We start from the raw sequence: 26217 nt of genomic DNA on the forward strand, positions 1-26217 counted from the left end.
CTTAGTTGCTATTGAGGCCAATTACACCACACCAGGGTCTGTGGCTCTTGCTCAGGCCACTTACACCACACCAGGGCCTGTGGCACTGGCTGAGGCCACTTACACCACACCAGGGCCTGTGGCTGCTGGCTGAGGCCACTTACAACACACCAGGGCCTGTGGCTGCTGGCTGAGGCCACCTACACCACACCAGGGCCTGTGGCTGCTGGCTGAGGCCACTTACAACACACCAGGGCCTGTGGCTCTTGCTCAGGCCACTCATATCACACCAGGCCCTGTGCTTCTGGCCGAGGCCATCTTCACCAAACCAGGCCCTGTGCTGCTTGCTGTGGCCATGTACAACACACCAGGCCCTGTGCTGGTTCCTGAGGCCATCTTCAACAATCCAGGGCCTGTGCTGTTGGATAAATGCCAAACTGAGCCTTTGGGTTAGGGTATTATGCAAACATGCAGGTATGGTTATAGGATTGTCTTCGTAACTTCAGGTACTTGCCACCTAATCACTTGAATCCATAAATTGAGACATTGTGCTGGCGCCAGCAGCTTACGGCCATACCACTCTGAGCACGCCCGACCTCGTCTGATCTCGGAAGCTAAGCAGGGCTGGGCTTGGTTAGTACTTGGATGGGAGACTGCCTGGGAATACCTGGTGCTGTAAGCCTTTCCTTTTCATGTCATTGCTTTTGGCTCTTTTCCAATGTCTTGTGCTGCTAGCTGATGCAACCTACACCACACAAGGGCCTGAGTGACCGGCTGGGGCCACTTACACCACATCAGGGCCTGTGGCTCTGGCTGAGGCCACTTACACCACACCAGGGCCTGTGGCTGCTGGCTGAGGCCACTTACACCACACCAGGGCCTGTGGCTGCTGGCTGAGGCCACCTACACCACACCAGGGCATTAGTTGCTATTGAGGCAAATTACACCACACCAGGGTCTGTGGCTCTTGCTCAGGCCACTTACACCACACCAGGGCCTGTGGCACTGGCTGAGGCCACTTACACCACACCAGGGCCTGTGGCTGCTGGCTGAGGCCACTTACACCACACCAGGGCCTGTGGCTGCTGGCTGAGGCCACTTACACCAAACCAGGGCCTGTGGCTGCTGGCTGAGGCCACCTACACCACACCAGGGCCTGTGGCTGCTGACTGAGGCCACTCACATCACACCAGGCCCTGCGCTTCTGGCCGAGGCCATCTTCACCAAACCAGGCCCTGTGGCTCTTGCTCAGGCCACTTACACCACACCAGGGCCTTATTTGCTATTGAGGCCACTTACACCACACCAGGGCCTGTGGCACTTGTTCAGGCCACTTACACCACACCAGGGTCTGTGGCTCTTGCTCAGGCCACTTACACCACACCAGGGCCTGTGGCACTGGCTGAGGCCACTTACACCACATCAGGGCCTGTGGCTCTGGCTGAGGCCACTTACACCACACCAGGGCCTGTGGCTGCTGGCTGAGGCCACCTACACCACACCAGGGCCTTAGTTGCTATTGAGGCCAATTACACCACACCAGGGTCTGTGGCTCTTGCTCAGGCCACTTACACCACACCAGGGCCTGTGGCACTGGCTGAGGCCACTTACACCACACCAGGGCCTGTGGCTGCTGGCTGAGGCCACTTACACCACACAAGGGCCTGTGGCTGCTGGCTGAGGCCACCTACACCACACAAGGGCCTGTGGCTGCTGGCTGAGACCACTTACACCACAATAGGGCCTGTGGCTCTTGCTCAGGCCACTTACACCACACCAGGGCCTGTGGCTCTTGCTCAGGCCACTTACACCACACCAGGGCCTGTGGCTCTTGCTCAGGCCACTTACACCACACCAGGGCCTGTGGCTCTTGCTCAGGCCACTCATATCACGCCAGGCCCTGTGCTTCTGGCCGAGGCCATCTTCACCACACCAGGCCCTCTGCTGCTTGCTGTGGCCATGTACAACACACCAGGCCCTGTGCTGGTTCCTGAGGCCATCTTCACCAAACCAGGCCCTGTGGCTCTTGCTCAGGCCACTTACACCACACCAGGGCCTTATTTGCTATTGAGGCCACTTACACCACACCAGGGCCTGTGGCTCTGGCTTAGGCCACTTACACCACACCAGGGCCTGTGGCACTTGCTCAGGCCACTTACACCACACCAGGGCCTGTGGCTGCTGGCTGAGGCCACTTACACCACACCACACCAGGGCCTGTGGCTCTTGCTCAGGCCACTTACACCACACCAGGGCCTGTGGCACTGGCTGAGGCCACTTAGACCACACCAGGGCCTGTGGCTGCTGGCTGAGGCCACTTACAACACACCAGGGCCTGTGGCTGCTGGCTGAGGCCACTTACACCAAACCAGGGCCTGTGGCTGCTTGCTGAGGCCATCTTCACCAAACCAGGCCCTGTGCTGCTTGCTGTGGCCATGTAAAACACACCAGGTCCTGTGCTGGTTCTTGAGGCCATCTTCAACAATCCAGGGCCTGTGCTGTTGGATAAATGCCAAACTGAGCCTTTGGGTTAGGGTATTATGCAAACATGCAGGTATGGTTATAGGATTGTCTTCGTAACTTCAGGTACTTGCCACCTAATCACTTGAATCCATAAATTGAGACATGGTGGTGGCGCCAGCAGCTTACGGCCATACCACCCTGAGCACGCCCGACCTCGTCTGATCTCGGAAGCTAAGCAGGGCTGGTCTTGGTTAGTACTTGTATGGGAGACTGCCTGGGAATACCTGGTGCTGTAAGCCTTTCATTTTCATGTCATTGAACCGCTTTTGATCCAGAGAAGGGGTGTATTAAAAGACCAAAAGCAGCTGCCCATTAATGAGGGCACATTAACGACACTGCTTTTGGCTCTTTTCCAATGTCTTGTGCTGCTAGCTGATGCCACCTACACCACACCAGGGCCTGAGTGACCGGCTGGGGCCACTTACACCACATCAGGGCCTGTGGCTCTGGCTGAGGCCACTTACACCACACCAGGGCCTGTGGCTGCTGGCTGAGGCCACTTACACCACACCAGAGCCTGTGGCTGCTGGCTGAAGCCACTTACACCACACCAGGGCCTTAGTTGCTATTGAGGCCACTTACACCACACCAGGGCCTGTGGCTGCTGGCTGAGGCCACCTACACCACACCAGGGCCTGTGGCTGCTGGCTGAGGCGACCTACACCACACCAGGGCCCTTTTGCTGCTGGCTGAGGCCACCTACACCACACCAGGGCCTGTGGCTGCTGGCTGAGGCGACTTACACCACACCAGGGCACTTTTGCTGCTGGCTGAGGCCACTTACACCACACCAGTGCCTGTGGCTTCTGGCTGAGGCGACTTACACCACACCAGGGCCTGTGGCTGCTGGCTGAGGCCACTTACACCACACCAGGGCCTGTGGCTCTTGCTCAGGCCACTCACATCACACCAGGCCCTGCGCTTCTGGCCGAGGCCATCTTCACCAAACCAGGCCCTGTGGCTCTTGCTCAGGCCACTTACACCACACCAGGGCCTTATTTGCTATTGAGGCCACTTACACCACATCAGGGCCTGTGGCTCTGGCTGAGGCCACTTACACCACACCAGGGCCTGTGGCTGCTGGCTGAGGCCACCTACACCACACCAGGGCCTTAGTTGCTATTGAGGCCAATTACACCACACCAGGGTCTGTGGCTCTTGCTCAGGCCACTTACACCACACCAGGGCCTGTGGCACTGGCTGAGGCCACTTACACCACACCAGGGCCTGTGGCTGCTGGCTGAGGCCACTTACACCACACAAGGGCCTGTGGCTGCTGGCTGAGGCCACCTACACCACACCAGGGCCTGTGGCTGCTGGCTGAGACCACTTACACCACACCAGGGCCTGTGGCTCTTGCTCAGGCCACTTACACCACACCAGGGCCTGTGGCTCTTGCTCAGGCCACTTACACCACACCAGGGCCTGTGGCTCTTGCTCAGGCCACTTACACCACACCAGGGCCTGTGGCTCTTGCTCAGGCCACTCATATCACGCCAGGCCCTGTGCTTCTGGCCGAGGCCATCTTCACCAAACCAGGCCCTGTGCTGCTTGCTGTGGCCATGTACAACACACCAGGCCCTGTGCTGGTTCCAGAGGCCATCTTCAACAATCCAGGGCCTGTGCTGTTGGATAAATGCCAAACTGAGCCTTTGGGTTAGGGTATTATGCAAACATGCAGGTATGGTTATAGGATTGTCTTCGTAACTTCAGGTACTTGCCACCTAATCACTTGAATCCATAAATTGAGACATTGTGCTGGGGCCCGCAGCTTACGGCCATACCACCCTGAGCACGCCCGACCTCGTCTGATCTCGGAAGCTAAGCAGGGCTGGGCTTGGTTAGTACTTGGATGGCAGACTGCCTGGGAATACCTGGTGCTGTAAGCCTTTCATTTTCATGTCATTGAACCGCTTTTGATCCAGAGAAGGGGTGTATTAAAAGACCAAAAGCAGCTGCCCATTAATGAGGGCACATTAACGACACTGCTTTTGGCTCTTTTCCAATGTCTTGTGCTGCTAGCTGATGCCACCTACACCACACCAGGGCCTGAGTGACCGGCTGGGGCCACTTACACCACATCAGGGCCTGTGGCTCTGGCTGAGGCCACTTACACCACACCAGGGCCTGTGGCTGCTGGCTGAGGCCACTTACACCACACCAGGGCCTGTGGCTGCTGGCTGAAGCCACTTACACCACACCAGGGCCTTAGTTGCTATTGAGGCCACTTACACCACACCAGGGCCTGTGGCTGCTGGCTGAGGCCACCTACACCACACCAGGGCCTGTGGCTGCTGGCTGAGGCGACCTACACCACACCAGGGCCCTTTTGCTGCTGGCTGAGGCCACCTACACCACACCAGGGCCTGTGGCTGCTGGCTGAGGCGACTTACACCACACCAGGGCACTTTTGCTGCTGGCTGAGGCCACCTACACCACACCAGGGCCTGTGGCTGCTGGCTGGGGCCACTTACACCACATCAGGGCCTGTGACTGCTGGCTGAGGCCACTTACACCACACCAGGGCCTGTGGCTGCTGGCTGAGGCCACTTACACCACACCAGGGCCTTAGTTGCTATTGAGGCCAATTACACCACACCAGGGTCTGTGGCTCTTGCTCAGGCCACTTACACCACACCAGGGCCTGTGGCACTGGCTGAGGCCACTTACACCACACCAGGGCCTGTGGCTGCTGGCTGAGGCCACTTACACCACACAAGGGCCTGTGGCTGCTGGCTGAGGCCACCTACACCACACCAGGGCCTGTGGCTGCTGGCTGAGGCCACTTACAACACACCAGGGCCTGTGGCTGCTGGCTGAGGCCACTTACACCACACCAGGGCCTGTGGCTGCTGGCTGAGGCCACCTACACCACACCAGGGCCTGTGGCTGCTGACTGAGGCGACTTACACCACACCAGGGCCTTAGTTGCTATTGAGGCCAATTACACCACACCAGGGTCTGTGGCTCTTGCTCAGGCCACTTACACCACACCAGGGCTTGTGGCACTGGCTGAGGCCACTTACACCACACCAGGGCCTGTGGCTGCTGGCTGAGGCCACTTACACCACACAAGGGCCTGTGGCTGCTGGCTGAGGCCACCTACACCACACCAGGGCCTGTGGCTGCTGGCTGAGACCACTTACACCACACCAGGGCCTGTGGCTCTTGCTCAGGCCACTTACACCACACCAGGGCCTGTGGCTCTTGCTCAGGCCACTTACACCACACCAGGGCCTGTGGCTCTTGCTCAGGCCACTTACACCACACCAGGGCCTGTGGCACTGGCTGAGGCCACTTACACCACACCAAGGCCTGTGGCTGCTGGCTGAGGCCACTTACACCACACAAGGGCCTGTGGCTGCTGGCTGTGGCCACTTACACCACACCAGGGCCTGTGGCTGCTGGCTGAGGCCACCTACACCCCACCAGGGCCTGTGGCTGCTGGCTGAGGCGACTTACACCACACCAGGGCCCTTTTGCTGCTGGCTGAGGCCACTTACACCACACCAGTGCCTGTGGCTTCTGGCTGAGGCGACTTACACCACACCAGTGCCTGTGGCTCTTGCTCAGGCCACTCACATCACACCAGGCCCTGCGCTTCTGGCCGAGGCTCTCTTCACCAAACCAGGCCCTGTGCTGCTAGCTGATGCCACCTACACCACACCAGGGCGTGAGTGACCGGCTGGGGCCACTTACACCACATCAGGGCCTGTGGCTCTGGCTGAGGCCACTTACACCACACCAGGGCCTGTGGCACTGGCTGAGGCCACTTAGACCACACCAGGGCCTGTGGCTGCTGGCTGTGGCCACTTAAACCACACCAGGGCCTGTGGCTGCTGGCTGAGGCCACTTACACCACACCAGAGCCTGTGGCTGCTGGCTGAGGCCACTTACACCACACCAGGGCCTGTGGCTCTGGCTGAGACCAATTACACCACACATGGGCCTTATTTGCTATTGAGGCCACTTACACCACACCAGGGCCTGTGGCTCTGGCTTAGGCCACTTACACCACACCAGGGCCTGTGGCTCTTGCTCAGGCCACTTACACCACACCAGGGCCTGTGGCACTGGCTGAGGCCACTTACACCACACCAGGGCCTGTGGCTGCTGGCTGAGACCACTTACACCACACCAGGGCCTGTGGCTCTTGCTCAGGCCACTTACACCACACCAGGGCCTGTGGCTCTTGCTCAGGCCACTTACACCACACCAGGGCCTGTGGCTCTTGCTCAGGCCACTCATATCACGCCAGGCCCTGTGCTTCTGGCCGAGGCCATCTTCACCAAACCAGGCCCTGTGCTGCTTGCTGTGGCCATGTACAACACACCACGCCCTGTGCTGGTTCCAGAGGCCATCTTCAACAATCCAGGGCCTGTGCTGTTGGATAAATGCCAAACTGAGCCTTTGGGTTAGGGTATTATGCAAACATGCAGGTATGGTTATAGGATTGTCTTCGTAACTTCAGGTACTTGCCACCTAATCACTTGAATCCATAAATTGAGACATTGTGCTGGGGCCAGCAGCTTACGGCCATACCACCCTGAGCACGCCCGACCTCGTCTGATCTCGGAAGCTAAGCAGGGCTGGGCTTGGTTAGTACTTGGATGGGAGACTGCCTGGGAATACCTGGTGCTGTAAGCCTTTCATTTTCATGTCATTGAACCGCTTTTGATCCAGAGAAGGGGTGTATTAAAAGACCAAAAGCATCTGCCCATTAATGAGGGCACATTAACGACATTGCTTTTGGCTCTTTTCCAATGTCTTGTGCTGCTAGCTGATGCAACCTACACCACACAAGGGCCTGAGTGACCGGCTGGGGCCACTTACACCACACCAGGGCCTGTGGCTCTTGCTCAGGCCACTTACACCACACCAGGGCCTGTGGCACTGGCTGAGGCCACTTACACCACACCAGGGCCTGTGGCTGCTGGCTGAGGCCACCTACACCACACCAGGGCATTAGTTGCTATTGAGGCCAATTACACCACACCAGGGTCTGTGGCTCTTGCTCAGGCCACTTACACCACACCAGGGCCTGTGGCACTGGCTGAGGCCACTTACACCACACCAGGGCCTTAGTTGCTATTGAGGCCACTTACACCACACCAGGGCCTGTGGCTGCTGGCTGAGGCCACCTACACCACACCAGGGCCTGTGGCTGCTGGCTGAGGCGACTTACACCACACCAGGGCCCTTTTGCTGCTGGCTGAGGCCACTTACACCACACCAGTGCCTGTGGCTTCTGGCTGAGGCGACTTACACCACACCAGGGCCTGTGGCTGCTGGCTGAGGCCACCTACACCACACCAGGGCATTAGTTGCTATTGAGGCCAATTACACCACACCAGGGCCTGTGGCTTCTGGCTGAGGCCACCTACACCACACCAGGGCCTGTGGCTGCTGGCTGAGGCGACTTACACCACACCAGGGCCCTTTTGCTGCTGGCTGAGGCCACTTACACCACACCAGTGCCTGTGGCTTCTGGCTGAGGCGACTTACACCACACCAGGGCCTGTGGCTGCTGGCTGAGGCCACTTACACCACACCAGGGCCTGTGGCTCTTGCTCAGGCCACTCACATCACACCAGGCCCTGCGCTTCTGGCTGAGGCCATCTTCACCAAACCAGGCCCTGTGCTGCTTGCTGTGGCCATGTACAACACACCAGGCCCTGTGCTGGTTCCTGAGGCCATCTTCAACAATCAAGGGCCTGTGCTGTTGGATAAATGCCAAACTGAGCCTTTGGGTTAGGGTATTATGCAAACATGCAGGTATGGTTATAGGATTGTCTTCGTAACTTCAGGTACTTGCCACCTAATCACTTGAATCCATAAATTGAGACATTGTGCTGGGGCCAGCAGCTTACGGCCATACCACCCTGAGCACGCCCGACCTCGTCTGATCTCGGAAGCTAAGCAGGGCTGGGCTTTGTTAGTACTTGGATGGGAGACTGCCTGGGAATGCCTGGTGCTGTAAGCCTTTCCTTTTCATGTCATTGAACCGCTTTTGATCCAGAGAAGGGGTGTATTAAAAGACCAAAAGCATCTGCCCATTAATGAGGGCACATTAACGACATTGCTTTTGGCTCTTTTCCAATGTCTTGTGCTGCTAGCTGATGCCACCTACACCACACCAGGGCCTGAGTGACCGGCTGGGGCCACTTACACCACATCAGGGCCTGTGGCTCTGGCTGAGGCCACTTACACCACACCAGGGCCTGTGGCTGCTGGCTGAGGCCAGTTACACCACACCAGAGCCTGTGGCTGCTGGCTGAAGCCACTTACACCACACCAGGGCCTTAGTTGCTATTGAGGCCACTTACACCACACCAGGGCCTGTGGCTGCTGGCTGAGGCCACCTACACCACACCAGGGCCTGTGGCTGCTGGCTGAGGCGACTTACACCACACCAGGGCCCTTTTGCTGCTGGCTGAGGCCACTTACACCACACCAGTGCCTGTGGCTTCTGGCTGAGGCGACTTACACCACACCAGGGCCTGTGGCTGCTGGCTGAGGCCACTTACACCACACCAGGGCCTGTGGCTCTTGCTCAGGCCACTCACATCACACCAGGCCCTGCGCTTCTAGCCGAGGCCATCTTCACCAAACCAGGCCCTGTGGCTCTTGCTCAGGCCACTTAGACCACACCAGGGCCTGTGGCTGCTGGCTGAGGCCACTTACAACACACCAGGGCCTGTGGCTGCTGGCTGAGGCCACTTACACCAAACCAGGGCCTGTGGCTGCTTGCTGAGGCCATCTTCACCAAACCAGGCCCTGTGCTGCTTGCTGTGGCCATGTAAAACACACCAGGTCCTGTGCTGGTTCTTGAGGCCATCTTCAACAATCCAGGGCCTGTGCTGTTGGATAAATGCCAAACTGAGCCTTTGGGTTAGGGTATTATGCAAACATGCAGGTATGGTTATAGGATTGTCTTCGTAACTTCAGGTACTTGCCACCTAATCACTTGAATCCATAAATTGAGACATTGTGCTGGGGCCAGCAGCTTACGGCCATACCACCCTGAGCACGCCCGACCTCGTCTGATCTCGGAAGCTAAGCAGGGCTGGGGTTGGTTAGTACTTGGATGGGAGACTACCTGGGAATGCCTGGTCCTGTAAGCCTTTCCTTTTCATGTCATTGAACCGCTTTTGATCCAGAGAAGGGGTGTATTAAAAGACCAAAAGCATCTGCCCATTAATGAGGGCACATTAACGACATTGCTTTTGGCTCTTTTCCAATGTCTTGTGCTGCTAGCTGATGCCACCTACACCACACCAGGGCCTGAGTGACCGGCTGGGGCCACTTACACCACATCAGGGCCTGTGGCTCTGGCTGAGGCCACTTACACCACACCAGGGCCTGTGGCTGCTGGCTGAGGCCAGTTACACCACACCAGAGCCTGTGGCTGCTGGCTGAAGCCACTTACACCACACCAGGGCCTTAGTTGCTATTGAGGCCACTTACACCACACCAGGGCCTGTGGCTGCTGGCTGAGGCCACCTACACCACACCAGGGCCTGTGGCTGCTGGCTGAGGCGACTTACACCACACCAGGGCCCTTTTGCTGCTGGCTGAGGCCACTTACACCACACCAGTGCCTGTGGCTTCTGGCTGAGGCGACTTACACCACACCAGGGCCTGTGGCTGCTGGCTGAGGCCACTTACACCACACCAGGGCCTGTGGCTCTTGCTCAGGCCACTCACATCACACCAGGCCCTGCGCTTCTGGCCGAGGCCATCTTCACCAAACCAGGCCCTGTGGCTCTTGCTCAGGCCACTTAGACCACACCAGGGCCTGTGGCTGCTGGCTGAGGCCACTTACAACACACCAGGGCCTGTGGCTGCTGGCTGAGGCCACTTACACCAAACCAGGGCCTGTGGCTGCTTGCTGAGGCCATCTTCACCAAACCAGGCCCTGTGCTGCTTGCTGTGGCCATGTAAAACACACCAGGTCCTGTGCTGGTTCTTGAGGCCATCTTCAACAATCCAGGGCCTGTGCTGTTGGATAAATGCCAAACTGAGCCTTTGGGTTAGGGTATTATGCAAACATGCAGGTATGGTTATAGGATTGTCTTCGTAACTTCAGGTACTTGCCACCTAATCACTTGAATCCATAAATTGAGACATTGTGCTGGGGCCAGCAGCTTACGGCCATACCACCCTGAGCACGCCCGACCTCGTCTGATCTCGGAAGCTAAGCAGGGCTGGGCTTGGTTAGTACTTGGATGGGAGACTACCTGGGAATGCCTGGTCCTGTAAGCCTTTCCTTTTCATGTCATTGAACCGCTTTTGATCCAGAGAAGGGGTGTATTAAAAGACCAAAAGCATCTGCCCATTAATGAGGGCACATTAACGACATTGCTTTTGGCTCTTTTCCAATGTCTTGTGCTGCTAGCTGATGCCACCTACACCACACCAGGGCCTGAGTGACCGGCTGGGGCCACTTACACCACATCAGGGCCTGTGGCTCTGGCTGAGGCCACTTACACCACACCAGGGCCTGTGGCTGCTGGCTGAGGCCAGTTACACCACACCAGAGCCTGTGGCTGCTGGCTGAAGCCACTTACACCACACCAGGGCCTTAGTTGCTATTGAGGCCACTTACACCACACCAGGGCCTGTGGCTGCTGGCTGAGGCCACCTACACCACACCAGGGCCTGTGGCTGCTGGCTGAGGCGACTTACACCACACCAGGGCCCTTTTGCTGCTGGCTGAGGCCACTTACACCACACCAGTGCCTGTGGCTTCTGGCTGAGGCGACTTACACCACACCAGGGCCTGTGGCTGCTGGCTGAGGCCACTTACACCACACCAGGGCCTGTGGCTCTTGCTCAGGCCACTCACATCACACCAGGCCCTGCGCTTCTGGCCGAGGCCATCTTCACCAAACCAGGCCCTGTGGCTCTTGCTCAGGCCACTTAGACCACACCAGGGCCTGTGGCTGCTGGCTGAGGCCACTTACAACACACCAGGGCCTGTGGCTGCTGGCTGAGGCCACTTACACCAAACCAGGGCCTGTGGCTGCTTGCTGAGGCCATCTTCACCAAACCAGGCCCTGTGCTGCTTGCTGTGGCCATGTAAAACACACCAGGTCCTGTGCTGGTTCTTGAGGCCATCTTCAACAATCCAGGGCCTGTGCTGTTGGATAAATGCCAAACTGAGCCTTTGGGTTAGGGTATTATGCAAACATGCAGGTATGGTTATAGGATTGTCTTCGTAACTTCAGGTACTTGCCACCTAATCACTTGAATCCATAAATTGAGACATTGTGCTGGGGCCAGCAGCTTACGGCCATACCACCCTGAGCACGCCCGACCTCGTCTGATCTCGGAAGCTGGGCTGGGCTTGGTTAGTACTTGGATGGGAGACTGCCTGGGAATACCTGGTGCTGTAAGCCTTTGATTTTCATGTCATTGAACCGCTTTTGATCCAGAGAAGGAGTGTATTAAAAGACCAAAAGCAGCTCCCCATTAATGAGGGCACATTAACGACATTGCTTTTGGCTGTTTTCCAATGTCTTGTGCTGCTAGCTGATGCCACCTACACCACACCAGGGCCTGAGTGACCGGCTGGGGCCACTTACACCACATCAGGGCCTGTGGCTCTGGCTGAGGCCACTTACACCACACCAGGGCCTGTGGCTGCTGGCTGAGGCCAGTTACACCACACCAGAGCCTGTGGCTGCTGGCTGAAGCCACTTACACCACACCAGGGCCTTAGTTGCTATTGAGGCCACTTACACCACACCAGGGCCTGTGGCTGCTGGCTGAGGCCACCTACACCACACCAGGGCCTGTGGCTGCTGGCTGAGGCGACTTACACCACACCAGGGCCCTTTTGCTGCTGGCTGAGGCCACTTACACCACACCAGTGCCTGTGGCTTCTGGCTGAGGCGACTTACACCACACCAGGGCCTGTGGCTGCTGGCTGAGGCCACTTACACCACACCAGGGCCTGTGGCTCTTGCTCAGGCCACTCACATCACACCAGGCCCTGCGCTTCTAGCCGAGGCCATCTTCACCAAACCAGGCCCTGTGGCTCTTGCTCAGGCCACTTAGACCACACCAGGGCCTGTGGCTGCTGGCTGAGGCCACTTACACCAAACCAGGGCCTGTGGCTGCTTGCTGCGGCCATCTTCACCAAACCAGGCCCTGTGCTGCTTGCTGTGGCCATGTAAAACACACCAGGTCCTGTGCTGGTTCTTGAGGCCATCTTCAACAATCCAGGGCCTGTGCTGTTGGATAAATGCCAAACTGAGCCTTTGGGTTAGGGTATTATGCAAACATGCAGGTATGGTTATAGGATTGTCTTCGTAACTTCAGGTACTTGCCACCTAATCACTTGAATCCATAAATTGAGACATTGTGCTGGGGCCAGCAGCTTACGGCCATACCACCCTGAGCACGCCCGACCTCGTCTGATCTCGGAAGCTAAGCAGGGCTGGGCTTGGTTAGTACTTGGATGGGAGACTGCCTGGGAATGCCTGGTGCTGTAAGCCTTTCCTTTTCATGTCATTGAACCGCTTTTGATCCAGAGAAGGGGTGTATTAAAAGACCAAAAGCATCTGCCCATTAATGAGGGCACATTAACGACATTGCTTTTGGCTCTTTTCCAATGTCTTGTGCTGCTAGCTGATGCCACCTACACCACACCAGGGCCTGAGTGACCGGCTGGGGCCACTTACACCACATCAGGGCCTGTGGCTCTGGCTGAGGCCACTTACACCACACCAGGGCCTGTGGCTGCTGGCTGAGGCCAGTTACACCACACCAGAGCCTGTGGCTGCTGGCTGAAGCCACTTACACCACACCAGGGCCTTAGTTGCTATTGAGGCCACTTACACCACACCAGGGCCTGTGGCTGCTGGCTGAGGCCACCTACACCACACCAGGGCCTGTGGCTGCTGGCTGAGGCGACTTACACCACACCAGGGCCCTTTTGCTGCTGGCTGAGGCCACTTACACCACACCAGTGCCTGTGGCTTCTGGCTGAGGCGACTTACACCACACCAGGGCCTGTGGCTGCTGGCTGAGGCCACTTACACCACACCAGGGCCTGTGGCTCTTGCTCAGGCCACTCACATCACACCAGGCCCTGCGCTTCTGGCCGAGGCCATCTTCACCAAACCAGGCCCTGTGGCTCTTGCTCAGGCCACTTAGACCACACCAGGGCCTGTGGCTGCTGGCTGAGGCCACTTACAACACACCAGGGCCTGTGGCTGCTGGCTGAGGCCACTTACACCAAACCAGGGCCTGTGGCTGCTTGCTGAGGCCATCTTCACCAAACCAGGCCCTGTGCTGCTTGCTGTGGCCATGTAAAACACACCAGGTCCTGTGCTGGTTCTTGAGGCCATCTTCAACAATCCAGGGCCTGTGCTGTTGGATAAATGCCAAACTGAGCCTTTGGGTTAGGGTATTATGCAAACATGCAGGTATGGTTATAGGATTGTCTTCGTAACTTCAGGTACTTGCCACCTAATCACTTGAATCCATAAATTGAGACATTGTGCTGGGGCCAGCAGCTTACGGCCATACCACCCTGAGCACGCCCGACCTCGTCTGATCTCGGAAGCTGGGCTGGGCTTGGTTAGTACTTGGATGGGAGACTGCCTGGGAATACCTGGTGCTGTAAGCCTTTGATTTTCATGTCATTGAACCGCTTTTGATCCAGAGAAGGAGTGTATTAAAAGACCAAAAGCAGCTCCCCATTAATGAGGGCACATTAACGACATTGCTTTTGGCTGTTTTCCAATGTCTTGTGCTGCTAGCTGATGCCACCTACACCACACCAGGGCCTGAGTGACCGGCTGGGGCCACTTACACCACATCAGGGCCTGTGGCTCTGGCTGAGGCCACTTACACCACACCAGGGCCTGTGGCTGCTGGCTGAGGCCAGTTACACCACACCAGAGCCTGTGGCTGCTGGCTGAAGCCACTTACACCACACCAGGGCCTTAGTTGCTATTGAGGCCACTTACACCACACCAGGGCCTGTGGCTGCTGGCTGAGGCCACCTACACCACACCAGGGCCTGTGGCTGCTGGCTGAGGCGACTTACACCACACCAGGGCCCTTTTGCTGCTGGCTGAGGCCACTTACACCACACCAGTGCCTGTGGCTTCTGGCTGAGGCGACTTACACCACACCAGGGCCTGTGGCTGCTGGCTGAGGCCACTTACACCACACCAGGGCCTGTGGCTCTTGCTCAGGCCACTCACATCACACCAGGCCCTGCGCTTCTAGCCGAGGCCATCTTCACCAAACCAGGCCCTGTGGCTCTTGCTCAGGCCACTTAGACCACACCAGGGCCTGTGGCTGCTGGCTGAGGCCACTTACACCAAACCAGGGCCTGTGGCTGCTTGCTGCGGCCATCTTCACCAAACCAGGCCCTGTGCTGCTTGCTGTGGCCATGTAAAACACACCAGGTCCTGTGCTGGTTCTTGAGGCCATCTTCAACAATCCAGGGCCTGTGCTGTTGGATAAATGCCAAACTGAGCCTTTGGGTTAGGGTATTATGCAAACATGCAGGTATGGTTATAGGATTGTCTTCGTAACTTCAGGTACTTGCCACCTAATCACTTGAATCCATAAATTGAGACATTGTGCTGGGGCCAGCAGCTTACGGCCATACCACCCTGAGCACGCCCGACCTCGTCTGATCTCGGAAGCTAAGCAGGGCTGGGCTTGGTTAGTACTTGGATGGGAGACTGCCTGGGAATGCCTGGTGCTGTAAGCCTTTCCTTTTCATGTCATTGAACCGCTTTTGATCCAGAGAAGGGGTGTATTAAAAGACCAAAAGCATCTGCCCATTAATGAGGGCACATTAACGACATTGCTTTTGGCTCTTTTCCAATGTCTTGTGCTGCTAGCTGATGCCACCTACACCACACCAGGGCCTGAGTGACCGGCTGGGGCCACTTACACCACATCAGGGCCTGTGGCTCTGGCTGAGGCCACTTACACCACACCAGGGCCTGTGGCTGCTGGCTGAGGCCAGTTACACCACACCAGAGCCTGTGGCTGCTGGCTGAAGCCACTTACACCACACCAGGGCCTTAGTTGCTATTGAGGCCACTTACACCACACCAGGGCCTGTGGCTGCTGGCTGAGGCCACCTACACCACACCAGGGCCTGTGGCTGCTGGCTGAGGCGACTTACACCACACCAGGGCCCTTTTGCTGCTGGCTGAGGCCACTTACACCACACCAGGGCATTAGTTGCTATTGAGGCCAATTACACCACACCAGGGTCTGTGGCTCTTGCTCAGGCCACTTACACCACACCAGGGCCTGTGGCACTGGCTGAGGCCACTTACACCACACCAGGGCCTGTGGCTGCTGGCTGAGGCCACTTACACCACACCAGGGCCTGTGGCTGCTGGCTGAGGCCACTTACACCACACCAGGGCCTGTGGCTGCTGGCTGAGGCCACCTACACAACACCAGGGCCTGTGGCTGCTGACTGAGGCGACTTACACCACACCAGTGCCTGTGGCTTCTGGCTGAGGCGACTTACACCACACCAGGGCCTGTGGCTGCTGGCTGATGCCACCTACACCACACCAGGGCCTGAGTGACCGGCTGGGGCCACTTACACCACATCAGGGCCTGTGGCTCTGGCTGAGGCCACTTAGACCACACCAGGGCCTGTGGCTGCTGGCTGAGGCCAGTTACACCACACCAGAGCCTGTGGCTGCTGGCTGAAGCCACTTACACCACACCAGGGCCTTAGTTGCTATTGAGGCCACTTACACCACACCAGGGCCTGTGGCTGCTGGCTGAGGCCACCTACACCACACCAGGGCCTGTGGCTGCTGGCTGAGGCGACTTACACCACACCAGGGCCTGTGGCTGCTGGCTGAGGCCACTTACACCACACCAGGGCCTGTGGCTGCTGGCTGAGGCCACTTACACCACACCAGGGTCTGTGGCTCTTGCTCAGGCCACTTACACCACACCAGGGCCTGTGGCTCTTGCTCAGGCCACTCATATCACGCCAGGCCCTGTGCTTCTGGCCGAGGCCATCTTCACCAAACCAGGCCCTGTGCTGCTTGCTGTGGCCATCTTCAACAATCCAGGGCCTGTGCTGTTGGATAAATGCCAAACTGAGCCTTTGGGTTAGGGTATTATGCAAACATGCAGGTATGGTTATAGGATTGTCTTCGTAACTTCAGGTACTTGCCACCTAATCACTTGAATCCATAAATTGAGACATTGTGCTGGGGCCAGCAGCTTACGGCCATACCACCCTGAGCACGCCCGACCTCGTCTGATCTCGGAAGCTAAGCAGGGCTGGGCTTGGTTAGTACTTGGATGGGAGACTGCCTGGGAATACCTGGTGCTGTAAGCCTTTCTTTTTCATGTCATTGAACCGCTTTTGATCCAGAGAAGGGGTGTATTAAAAGACCAAAAGCAGCTGCCCATTAATGAGGGCACATTAACGACACTGCTTTTGGCTGTTTTCCAATGTCTTGTGCTGCTAGCTGATGCCACCTACACCACACCAGGGCCTGAGTGACCAGCTGGGGCCACTTACACCACACCAGGGCCTGTGGCTCTGGCTGAGGCCACTTACACCACACCAGGGCCTGTGGCTGCTGGCTGAGGCCACCTACACCACACCAGGGCCTTAGTTGCTATTGAGGCCAATTACACCACACCAGGGCCTGTGGCTCTTGCTCAGGCCACTTACACCACACCAGGGCCTGTGGCTCTTGCTCAGGCCACTTACAACACACCAGGGCCTGTGGCTCTTGCTCAGGCCACTTACACCACACCAGGGCCTGTGGCTGCTGGCTGAGGCCACCTACACCACACCAGGGCCTGTGGCTGCTGGCTGAGACCACTTACACCACACCAGGGCCTGTGGCTCTTGCTCAGGCCACTTACACCACACCAGGGCCTGTGGCTCTTGCTCAGGCCACTTACACCACACCAGGGCCTGTGGCTGCTGGCTGAGGCGACTTACACCACACCAGGGCCCTTTTGCTGCTGGCTGAGGCCACTTACACCACACCAGTGCCTGTGGCTTCTGGCTGAGGCGACTTACACCACACCAGGGCCTGTGGCTGCTGGCTGAGGCCACTTACACCACACCAGGGCCTGTGGCTCTTGCTCAGGCCACTCACATCACATCAGGCCCTGCGCTTCTGGCCGAGGCCATCTTCACCAAACCAGGCCCTGTGGCTCTTGCTCAGGCCACTTACACCACACCAGGGCCTGTGGCTCTTGCTCAGGCCACTTACACCACACCAGGGCCTGTGGCTGCTGGCTGAGGCCACCTACACCACACCAGGGCCTTAGTTGCTATTGAGGCCAATTACACCACACCAGGGTCTGTGGCTCTTGCTCAGGCCACTTACACCACACCAGGGCCTGTGGCACTGGCTGAGGCCACTTACACCACACTAGGGCCTGTGGCTGCTGGCTGAGGCCACTTACACCACACCAGGGCCTTATTTGCTATTGAGGCCACTTACACCACACCAGGGCCTGTGGCTCTGGCTTAGGCCACTTACACCACACCAGGGCCTGTGGCACTTGCTCAGGCCACTTACACCACACCAGGGCCTGTGGCACTGGCTGAGGCCACTTACACCACACCAGGGCCTGTGGCTGCTGGCTGAGGCCACTTACACCACACCAGGGCCTGTGGCTACTGGCTGAGGCCACCTACACCCCACCAGGGCCTGTGGCTGCTGGCTGAGGCGACTTACACCACACCAGGGCCCTTTTGCTGCTGGCTGAGGCCACTTACACCACACCAGTGCCTGTGGCTTCTGGCTGAGGCGACTTACACCACACCAGGGCCTGTGTCTGCTGGCTGAGGCCACTTACACCACACAAGGGCCTGTGGCTGCTGGCTGAGGCCACTTACACCACACAAGGGCCTGTGGCTGCTGGCTGAGGCCACCTACACCACACCAGGGCCTGTGGCTGCTGGCTGAGGACACCTACACAACACCAGGGCCTGTGGCTGCTGACTGAGGCGACTTACACCACACCAGGGCCCTTTTGCTGCTGGCTGAGGCCACTTACACCACACCAGTGCCTGTGGCTTCTGGCTGAGGCGACTTACACCACACCAGGGCCTGTGGCTGCTGGCTGATGCCACCTACACCACACCAGGGCCTGAGTGACCGGCTGGGGCCACTTACACCACATCAGGGCCTGTGGCTCTGGCTGAGGCCACTTACACCACACCAGGGCCTGTGGCTGCTGGCTGAAGCCAGTTACACCACACCAGAGCCTGTGGCTGCAGGCTGAAGCCACTTACACCACACCAGGGCCTTAGTTGCTATTGAGGCCACTTACACCACACCAGGGCCTGTGGCTGCTGGCTGAGGCCACCTACACCACACCAGGGCCTGTGGCTGCTGGCTGAGGCGACTTACACCACACCAGGGCCTGTGGCTGCTGGCTGAGGCCACTTACACCACACCAGTGCCTGTGGCTTCTGGCTGAGGCCACTTACACCACACCAGGGCCTGTGGCTGCTGGCTGAGGCCACTTACACCACACCAGGGCCTGTGGATCTTGCTCAGGCCACTCACATCACACCAGGCCCTGCGCTTCTGGCCGAGGCCATCTTCACCAAACCAGGCCCTGTGCTGCTTGCTGTGGCCATGTACAACACACCAGGCCCTGTGCTGGTTCCTGAGGCCATCTTCAACAATCCAGGGCCTGTGCTGTTGGATAAATGCCAAACTGAGCCTTTGGGTTAGGGTATTATGCAAACATGCAGGTATGGTTATAGGATTGTCTTCGTAACTTCAGGTACTTGCCACCTAATCACTTGAATCCATAAATTGAGACATTGTGCTGGAGCCTGCAGCTTACGGCCATACCACCCTGAGCACGCCCGACCTCGTCTGATCTCGGAAGCTAAGCAGGGTTGGGCTTGGTTAGTACTTGGATGGGAGACTGCCTGGGAATACCTGGTGCTGTAAGCCTTTCATTTTCATGTCATTGAACCGCTTTTGATCCAGAGAAGGGGTGTATTAAAAGACCAAAAGCAGCTGCCCATTAATGAGGGCACATTAACGACACTGCTTTTGGCTCTTTTCCAATGTCTTGTGCTGCTAGCTGATGCCACCTACACCACACCAGGGCCTGAGTGACCGGCTGGGGCCACTTACACCACATCAGGGCCTGTGGCTCTGGCTGAGGCCACTTACACCACACCAGAGCCTGTGGCTGCTGGCTGAAGCCACTTACACCACACCAGGGCCTTAGTTGCTATTGAGGCCACTTACACCACACCAGGGCCTGTGGCTGCTGGCTGAGGCCACCTACACCACACCAGGGCCTGTGGCTGCTGGCTGAAGCCACTTACACCACACCAGGGCCTTAGTTGCTATTGAGGCCACTTACACCACACCAGGGCCTGTGGCTGCTGGCTGAGGCCACCTACACCACACCAGGGCCTGTGGCTGCTGGCTGAGGCGACTTACACCACACCAGGGCCCTTTTGCTGCTGGCTGAGGCCACTTACACCACACCAGTGCCTGTGGCTTCTGGCTGAGGCGACTTACACCACACCAGGGCCTGTGGCTGCTGGCTGAGGCCACTTACACCACACCAGGGCCTGTGGCTCTTGCTCAGGCCACTCACATCACACCAGGCCCTGCGCTTCTGGCCGAGGCCATCTTCACCAAACCAGGCCCTGTGGCTCTTGCTCAGGCCACTTACACCACACCAGGGCCTTATTTGCTATTGAGGCCACTTACACCACATCAGGGCCTGTGGCTGCTGGCTGAGGCCACCTACACCACACCAGGGCATTAGTTGCTATTGAGGTCAATTACACCACACCAGGGTCTGTGGCTCTTGCTCAGGCCACTTACACCACACCAGGGCCTGTGGCACTGGCTGAGGCCACTTACACCCCACCAGGGCCTGTGGCTGCTGGCTGAGGCCACTTACACCACACCAGGGCCTGTGGCTGCTGGCTGAGGCCACTTACACCACACCAGGGCCTGTGGCTGCTGGCTGAGGCCACCTACACAACACCAGGGCCTGTGGCTGCTGACTGAGGCGACTTACACCACACCAGGGCCCTTTTGCTGCTGGCTGAGGCCACTTACACCACACCAGTGCCTGTGGCTTCTGGCTGAGGCGACTTACACCACACCAGGGCCTGAGTGACCGGCTGGGGCCACTTACACCACATCAGGGCCTGTGGCTCTGGCTGAGGCCACTTACACCACACCAGGGCCTGTGGCTGCTGGCTGAGGCCAGTTACACCACACCAGAGCCTGTGGCTGCTGGCTGAAGCCACTTACACCACACCAGGGCCTTAGTTGCTATTGAGGCCACTTACACCACACCAGGGCCTGTGGCTGCTGGCTGAGGCCACCTACACCACACCAGGGCCTGTGGCTGCTGGCTGAGGCGACTTACACCACACCAGGGCCTGTGGCTGCTGGCTGAGGCCACTTACACCACACCAGGGCCTGTGGCTGCTGGCTGAGGCCACTTACACCACACCAGGGTCTGTGGCTCTTGCTCAGGCCACTTACACCACACCAGGGCCTGTGGCTCTTGCTCAGGCCACTCATATCACGCCAGGCCCTGTGCTTCTGGCCGAGGCCATCTTCACCAAACCAGGCCCTGTGCTGCTTGCTGTGGCCATCTTCAACAATCCAGGGCCTGTGCTGTTGGATAAATGCCAAACTGAGCCTTTGGGTTAGGGTATTATGCAAACATGCAGGTATGGTTATAGGATTGTCTTCGTAACTTCAGGTACTTGCCACCTAATCACTTGAATCCATAAATTGAGACATTGTGCTGGAGCCAGCAGCTTACGGCCATACCACCCTGAGCACCCCTGACCTCGTCTGATCTCGGAAGCTAAGCAGGGCTGGGCTTGGTTAGTACTTGGATGGGAGACTGCCTTGGAATACCTGGTGCTGTAAGCCTTTCTTTTTCATGTCATTGAATCGCTTTTGATCCAGAGAAGGGGTGTATTAAAAGACCAAAAGCAGCTACCCATTAATGAGGGCACATTAACGACATTGCTTTTGGCTCTTTTCCAATGTCTTGTGCTGCTAGCTGATGCCACCTACACCACACCAGGGCCTGAGTGACCGGCTGGGGCCACTTACACCACATCAGGGCCTGTGGCTCTGGCTGAGGCCACTTACACCACACCAGGGCCTGTGGCTGCTGGCTGAGGCCAGTTACACCACACCAGAGCCTGTGGCTGCTGGCTGAAGCCACTTACACCACACCAGGGCCTTAGTTGCTATTGAGGCCACTTACACCACACCAGGGCCTGTGGCTGCTGGCTGAGGCCACCTACACCACACCAGGGCCTGTGGCTGCTGGCTGAGGCGACTTACACCACACCAGGGCCCTTTTGCTGCTGGCTGAGGCCACTTACACCACACCAGTGCCTGTGGCTTCTGGCTGAGGCGACTTACACCACACCAGGGCCCTTTTGCTGCTGGCTGAGGCCACTTACACCACACCAGGGCCTGTGGCTCTTGCTCAGGCCACTTACACCACACCAGGGCCTGTGGCTGCTGGCTGAGACCACTTACACCACACCAGGGCCTGTGGCTCTTGCTCAGGCCACTTACACCACACCAGGGCCTGTGGCTCTTGCTCAGGCCACTTACACCACACCAGGGCCTGTGGCTCTTGCTCAGGCCACTCATATCACGCCAGGCCCTGTGCTTCTGGCCGAGGCCATCTTCACCAAACCAGGCCCTGTGCTGCTTGCTGTGGCCATGTACAACACACCAGGCCCTGTGCTGGTTCCAGAGGCCATCTTCAACAATCCAGGGCCTGTGCTGTTGGATAAATGCCAAACTGAGCCTTTGGGTTAGGGTATTATGCAAACATGCAGGTATGGTTATAGGATTGTCTTCGTAACTTCAGGTACTTGCCACCTAATCACTTGAATCCATAAATTGAGACATTGTGCTGGGGCCAGCAGCTTACGGCCATACCACCCTGAGCACGCCCGACCTTGTCTGATCTCGGAAGCTAAGCAGCGCTGGGCTTGGTTAGTACTTGGATGGGAGACTGCCTGCGAATACCTGGTGCTGTAAGCCTTTTATTTTCATGTCATTGAACCGCTTTTGATCCAGAGAAGGGGTGTATTAAAAGACCAAAAGCATCTGCCCATTAATGAGGGCACATTAACGACATTGCTTTTGGCTCTTTTCCAATGTCTTGTGCTGCTAGCTGATGCAACCTACACCACACAAGGGCCTGAGTGACCGGCTGGGGCCACTTACACCACATCAGGGCCTGTGGCTGCTGGCTGAGGCCACTTACACCACACCAGGGCCTGTGGCTGCTGGCTGAGGCCACCTACACCACACCAGGGCCTTAGTTGCTATTGAGGCCAATTACACCACACCAGGGTCTGTGGCTCTTGCTCAGGCCACTTACACCACACCAGGGCCTGTGGCACTGGCTGAGGCCACTTACACCACACCAGGGCCTGTGGCTGCTGGCTGAGGCCACTTACACCACATCAGGGCCTGTGGCTGCTGGCTGAGGCCACTTACACCACACCAGGGCCTGTGGCTGCTGGCTGAGGCCACCTACACCACACCAGGGCCTGTGGCTGCTGGCTGAGGCCACTTACACCACACCAGGGCCTTATTTGCTATTGAGGCCACTTACACCACATCAGGGCCTGTGGCTCTGGCTGAGGCCACCTACACCACACCAGGGCATTAGTTGCTATTGAGGTCAATTACACCACACCAGGGTCTGTGGCTCTTGCTCAGGCCACTTACACCACACCAGGGCCTGTGGCACTGGCTGAGGCCACTTACACCCCACCAGGGCCTGTGGCTGCTGGCTGAGGCCACTTACACCACACCAGGGCCTGTGGCTGCTGGCTGAGGCCACTTACACCACACCAGGGCCTGTGGCTGCTGGCTGAGGCCACCTACACAACACCAGGGCCTGTGGCTGCTGACTGAGGCGACTTACACCACACCAGGGCCCTTTTGCTGCTGGCTGAGGCCACTTACACCACACCAGTGCCTGTGGCTTCTGGCTGAGGCGACTTACACCACACCAGGGCCTGTGGCTGCTGGCTGATGCCACCTACACCACACCAGGGCCTGAGTGACCGGCTGGGGCCACTTACACCACATCAGGGCCTGTGGCTCTGGCTGAGGCCACTTACACCACACCAGGGCCTGTGGCTGCTGGCTGAGGCCAGTTACACCACACCAGAGCCTGTGGCTGCTGGCTGAAGCCACTTACACCACACCAGGGCCTTAGTTGCTATTGAGGCCACTTACACCACACCAGGGCCTGTGGCTGCTGGCTGAGGCCACCTACACCACACCAGGGCCTGTGGCTGCTGGCTGAGGCGACTTACACCACACCAGGGCCTGTGGCTGCTGGCTGAGGCCACTTACACCACACCAGGGCCTGTCGCTGCTGGCTGAGGCCACTTACACCACACCAGGGTCTGTGGCTCTTGCTCAGGCCACTTACACCACACCAGGGCCTGTGGCTCTTGCTCAGGCCACTCATATCACGCCAGGCCCTGTGCTTCTGGCCGAGGCCATCTTCACCAAACCAGGCCCTGTGCTGCTTGCTGTGGCCATCTTCAACAATCCAGGGCCTGTGCTGTTGGATAAATGCCAAACTGAGCCTTTGGGTTAGGGTATTATGCAAACATGCAGGTATGGTTATAGGATTGTCTTCGTAACTTCAGGTACTTGCCACCTAATCACTTGAATCCATAAATTGAGACATTGTGCTGGAGCCAGCAGCTTACGGCCATACCACCCTGAGCACCCCTGACCTCGTCTGATCTCGGAAGCTAAGCAGGGCTGGGCTTGGTTAGTACTTGGATGGGAGACTGCCTGGGAATACCTGGTGCTGTAAGCCTCTCATTTTCATGTCATTGAACCGCTTTTGATCCAGAGAAGGGGTGTATTAAAAGACCAAAAGCAGCTGCCCATTAATGAGGGCACATTAACGACACTGCTTTTGGCTCTTTTCCAATGTCTTGTGCTGCTAGCTGATGCCACCTACACCACACCAGGGCCTGAGTGACCGGCTGGGGCCACTTACACCACATCAGGGCCTGTGGCTCTGGCTGAGGCCACTTACACCACACCAGAGCCTGTGGCTGCTGGCTGAGGCCAGTTACACCACACCAGAGCCTGTGGCTGCTGGCTGAAGCCACTTACACCACACCAGAGCCTGTGGCTCTGGCTGAGGCCACTTACACCACACCAGGGCCTGTGGCTGCTGGCTGAAGCCACTTACACCACACCAGGGCCTTAGTTGCTATTGAGGCCACTTACACCACACCAGGGCCTGTGGCTGCTGGCTGAGGCCACCTACACCACACCAGGGCCTGTGGCTGCTGGCTGAGGCGACTTACACCACACCAGGGCCCTTTTGCTGCTGGCTGAGGCCACTTACACCACACCAGTGCCTGTGGCTTCTGGCTGAGGCGACTTACACCACACCAGGGCCCTTTTGCTGCTGGCTGAGGCCACTTACACCACACCAGGGCCTGTGGCTGCTGGCTGAGGCCACCTACACCACACCAGGGCCTTAGTTGCTATTGAGGCCAATTACACCACACCAGGGTCTGTGGCTCTTGCTCAGGCCACTTACACCACACCAGGGCCTGTGGCACTGGCTGAGGCCACTTACACCACACTAGGGCCTGTGGCTGCTGGCTGAGGCCACTTACACCACACCAGGGCCTTATTTGCTATTGAGGCCACTTACACCACACCAGGGCCTGTGGCTCTGGCTTAGGCCACTTACACCACACCAGGGCCTGTGGCACTTGCTCAGACCACTTACACCACACCAGGGCCTGTGGCACTGGCTGAGGCCACTTACACCACACCAGGGCCTGTGGCTGCTGGCTGAGGCCACTTACACCACACCAGGGCCTGTGGCTGCTGGCTGAGGCCACCTACACCCCACCAGGGCCTGTGGCTGCTGGCTGAGGCGACTTACACCACACCAGGGCCCTTTTGCTGCTGGCTGAGGCCACTTACACCACACCAGTGCCTGTGGCTTCTGGCTGAGGCGACTTACACCACACCAGGGCCTGTGTCTGCTGGCTGAGGCCACTTACACCACACAAGGGCCTGTGGCTGCTGGCTGAGGCCACTTACACCACACAAGGGCCTGTGGCTGCTGGCTGAGGCCACCTACACCACACCAGGGCCTGTGGCTGCTGGCTGAGGCCACCTACACAACACCAGGGCCTGTGGCTGCTGACTGAGGCGACTTACACCACACCAGGGCCCTTTTGCTGCTGGCTGAGGCCACTTACACCACACCAGTGCCTGTGGCTTCTGGCTGAGGCGACTTACACCACACCAGGGCCTGTGGCTGCTGGCTGATGCCACCTACACCACACCAGGGCCTGAGTGACCGGCTGGGGCCACTTACACCACATCAGGGCCTGTGGCTCTGGCTGAGGCCACTTACACCACACCAGGGCCTGTGGCTGCTGGCTGAAGCCAGTTACACCACACCAGAGCCTGTGGCTGCTGGCTGAAGCCACTTACACCACACCAGGGCCTTAGTTGCTATTGAGGCCACTTACACCACACCAGGGCCTGTGGCTGCTGGCTGAGGCCACCTACACCACACCAGGGCCTGTGGCTGCTGGCTGAGGCGACTTACACCACACCAGGGCCTGTGGCTGCTGGCTGAGGCCACTTACACCACACCAGTGCCTGTGGCTTCTGGCTG

At 58.1% G+C, this 26217-nt stretch overlaps 7 non-coding genes and 9 pseudogenes across 7 annotated transcripts; all 16 read left to right on the forward strand.

Annotated features, from left to right (window-relative positions):
* The first annotated feature begins 542 nt into the window (after positions 1–542).
* Positions 543–661, forward strand: LOC146637630 (5S ribosomal RNA). Its single transcript, XR_014905544.1, has one exon. It is a non-coding gene; the product is annotated as a 5S ribosomal RNA (ribosomal RNA).
* Positions 662–2622: 1961 nt separating this feature from the next.
* On the forward strand, positions 2623–2741 carry LOC146637631 (5S ribosomal RNA; annotated as a pseudogene).
* A 1531-nt stretch (positions 2742–4272) lies between these two features.
* Positions 4273–4391, forward strand: LOC146637632 (5S ribosomal RNA). The gene has a single exon (XR_014905627.1). It is a non-coding gene; the product is annotated as a 5S ribosomal RNA (ribosomal RNA).
* Positions 4392–7030: 2639 nt separating this feature from the next.
* Positions 7031–7149, forward strand: LOC146637633 (5S ribosomal RNA). Its single transcript, XR_014905997.1, has one exon. It is a non-coding gene; the product is annotated as a 5S ribosomal RNA (ribosomal RNA).
* Positions 7150–8366: 1217 nt separating this feature from the next.
* LOC146637634 (5S ribosomal RNA) lies at positions 8367–8485 on the forward strand (annotated as a pseudogene).
* A 1022-nt stretch (positions 8486–9507) lies between these two features.
* LOC146637635 (5S ribosomal RNA) lies at positions 9508–9626 on the forward strand (annotated as a pseudogene).
* A 1022-nt stretch (positions 9627–10648) lies between these two features.
* Positions 10649–10767, forward strand: LOC146637636 (5S ribosomal RNA; annotated as a pseudogene).
* Positions 10768–11789: 1022 nt separating this feature from the next.
* Positions 11790–11903, forward strand: LOC146637637 (5S ribosomal RNA; annotated as a pseudogene).
* Positions 11904–12885: 982 nt separating this feature from the next.
* LOC146637638 (5S ribosomal RNA) lies at positions 12886–13004 on the forward strand. The gene has a single exon (XR_014905566.1). It is a non-coding gene; the product is annotated as a 5S ribosomal RNA (ribosomal RNA).
* A 1022-nt stretch (positions 13005–14026) lies between these two features.
* LOC146637639 (5S ribosomal RNA) lies at positions 14027–14140 on the forward strand (annotated as a pseudogene).
* A 982-nt stretch (positions 14141–15122) lies between these two features.
* On the forward strand, positions 15123–15241 carry LOC146637640 (5S ribosomal RNA). The gene has a single exon (XR_014905567.1). It is a non-coding gene; the product is annotated as a 5S ribosomal RNA (ribosomal RNA).
* Positions 15242–16736: 1495 nt separating this feature from the next.
* On the forward strand, positions 16737–16855 carry LOC146637641 (5S ribosomal RNA). The gene has a single exon (XR_014905998.1). It is a non-coding gene; the product is annotated as a 5S ribosomal RNA (ribosomal RNA).
* Positions 16856–19338: 2483 nt separating this feature from the next.
* On the forward strand, positions 19339–19457 carry LOC146637642 (5S ribosomal RNA). The gene has a single exon (XR_014905646.1). It is a non-coding gene; the product is annotated as a 5S ribosomal RNA (ribosomal RNA).
* Positions 19458–21306: 1849 nt separating this feature from the next.
* On the forward strand, positions 21307–21425 carry LOC146637643 (5S ribosomal RNA; annotated as a pseudogene).
* A 1021-nt stretch (positions 21426–22446) lies between these two features.
* On the forward strand, positions 22447–22565 carry LOC146637644 (5S ribosomal RNA; annotated as a pseudogene).
* A 1691-nt stretch (positions 22566–24256) lies between these two features.
* LOC146637645 (5S ribosomal RNA) lies at positions 24257–24375 on the forward strand (annotated as a pseudogene).
* The last annotated feature ends 1842 nt before the right edge of the window (positions 24376–26217 follow it).

Source organism: Diplotaxodon limnothrissa, linkage group LG3 (assembly GCF_057381915.1).
Source record: "Diplotaxodon limnothrissa isolate DT_005_m linkage group LG3, D_limnothrissa_male_GT1.1, whole genome shotgun sequence".
Taxonomy (NCBI): domain Eukaryota; kingdom Metazoa; phylum Chordata; class Actinopteri; order Cichliformes; family Cichlidae; genus Diplotaxodon; species Diplotaxodon limnothrissa.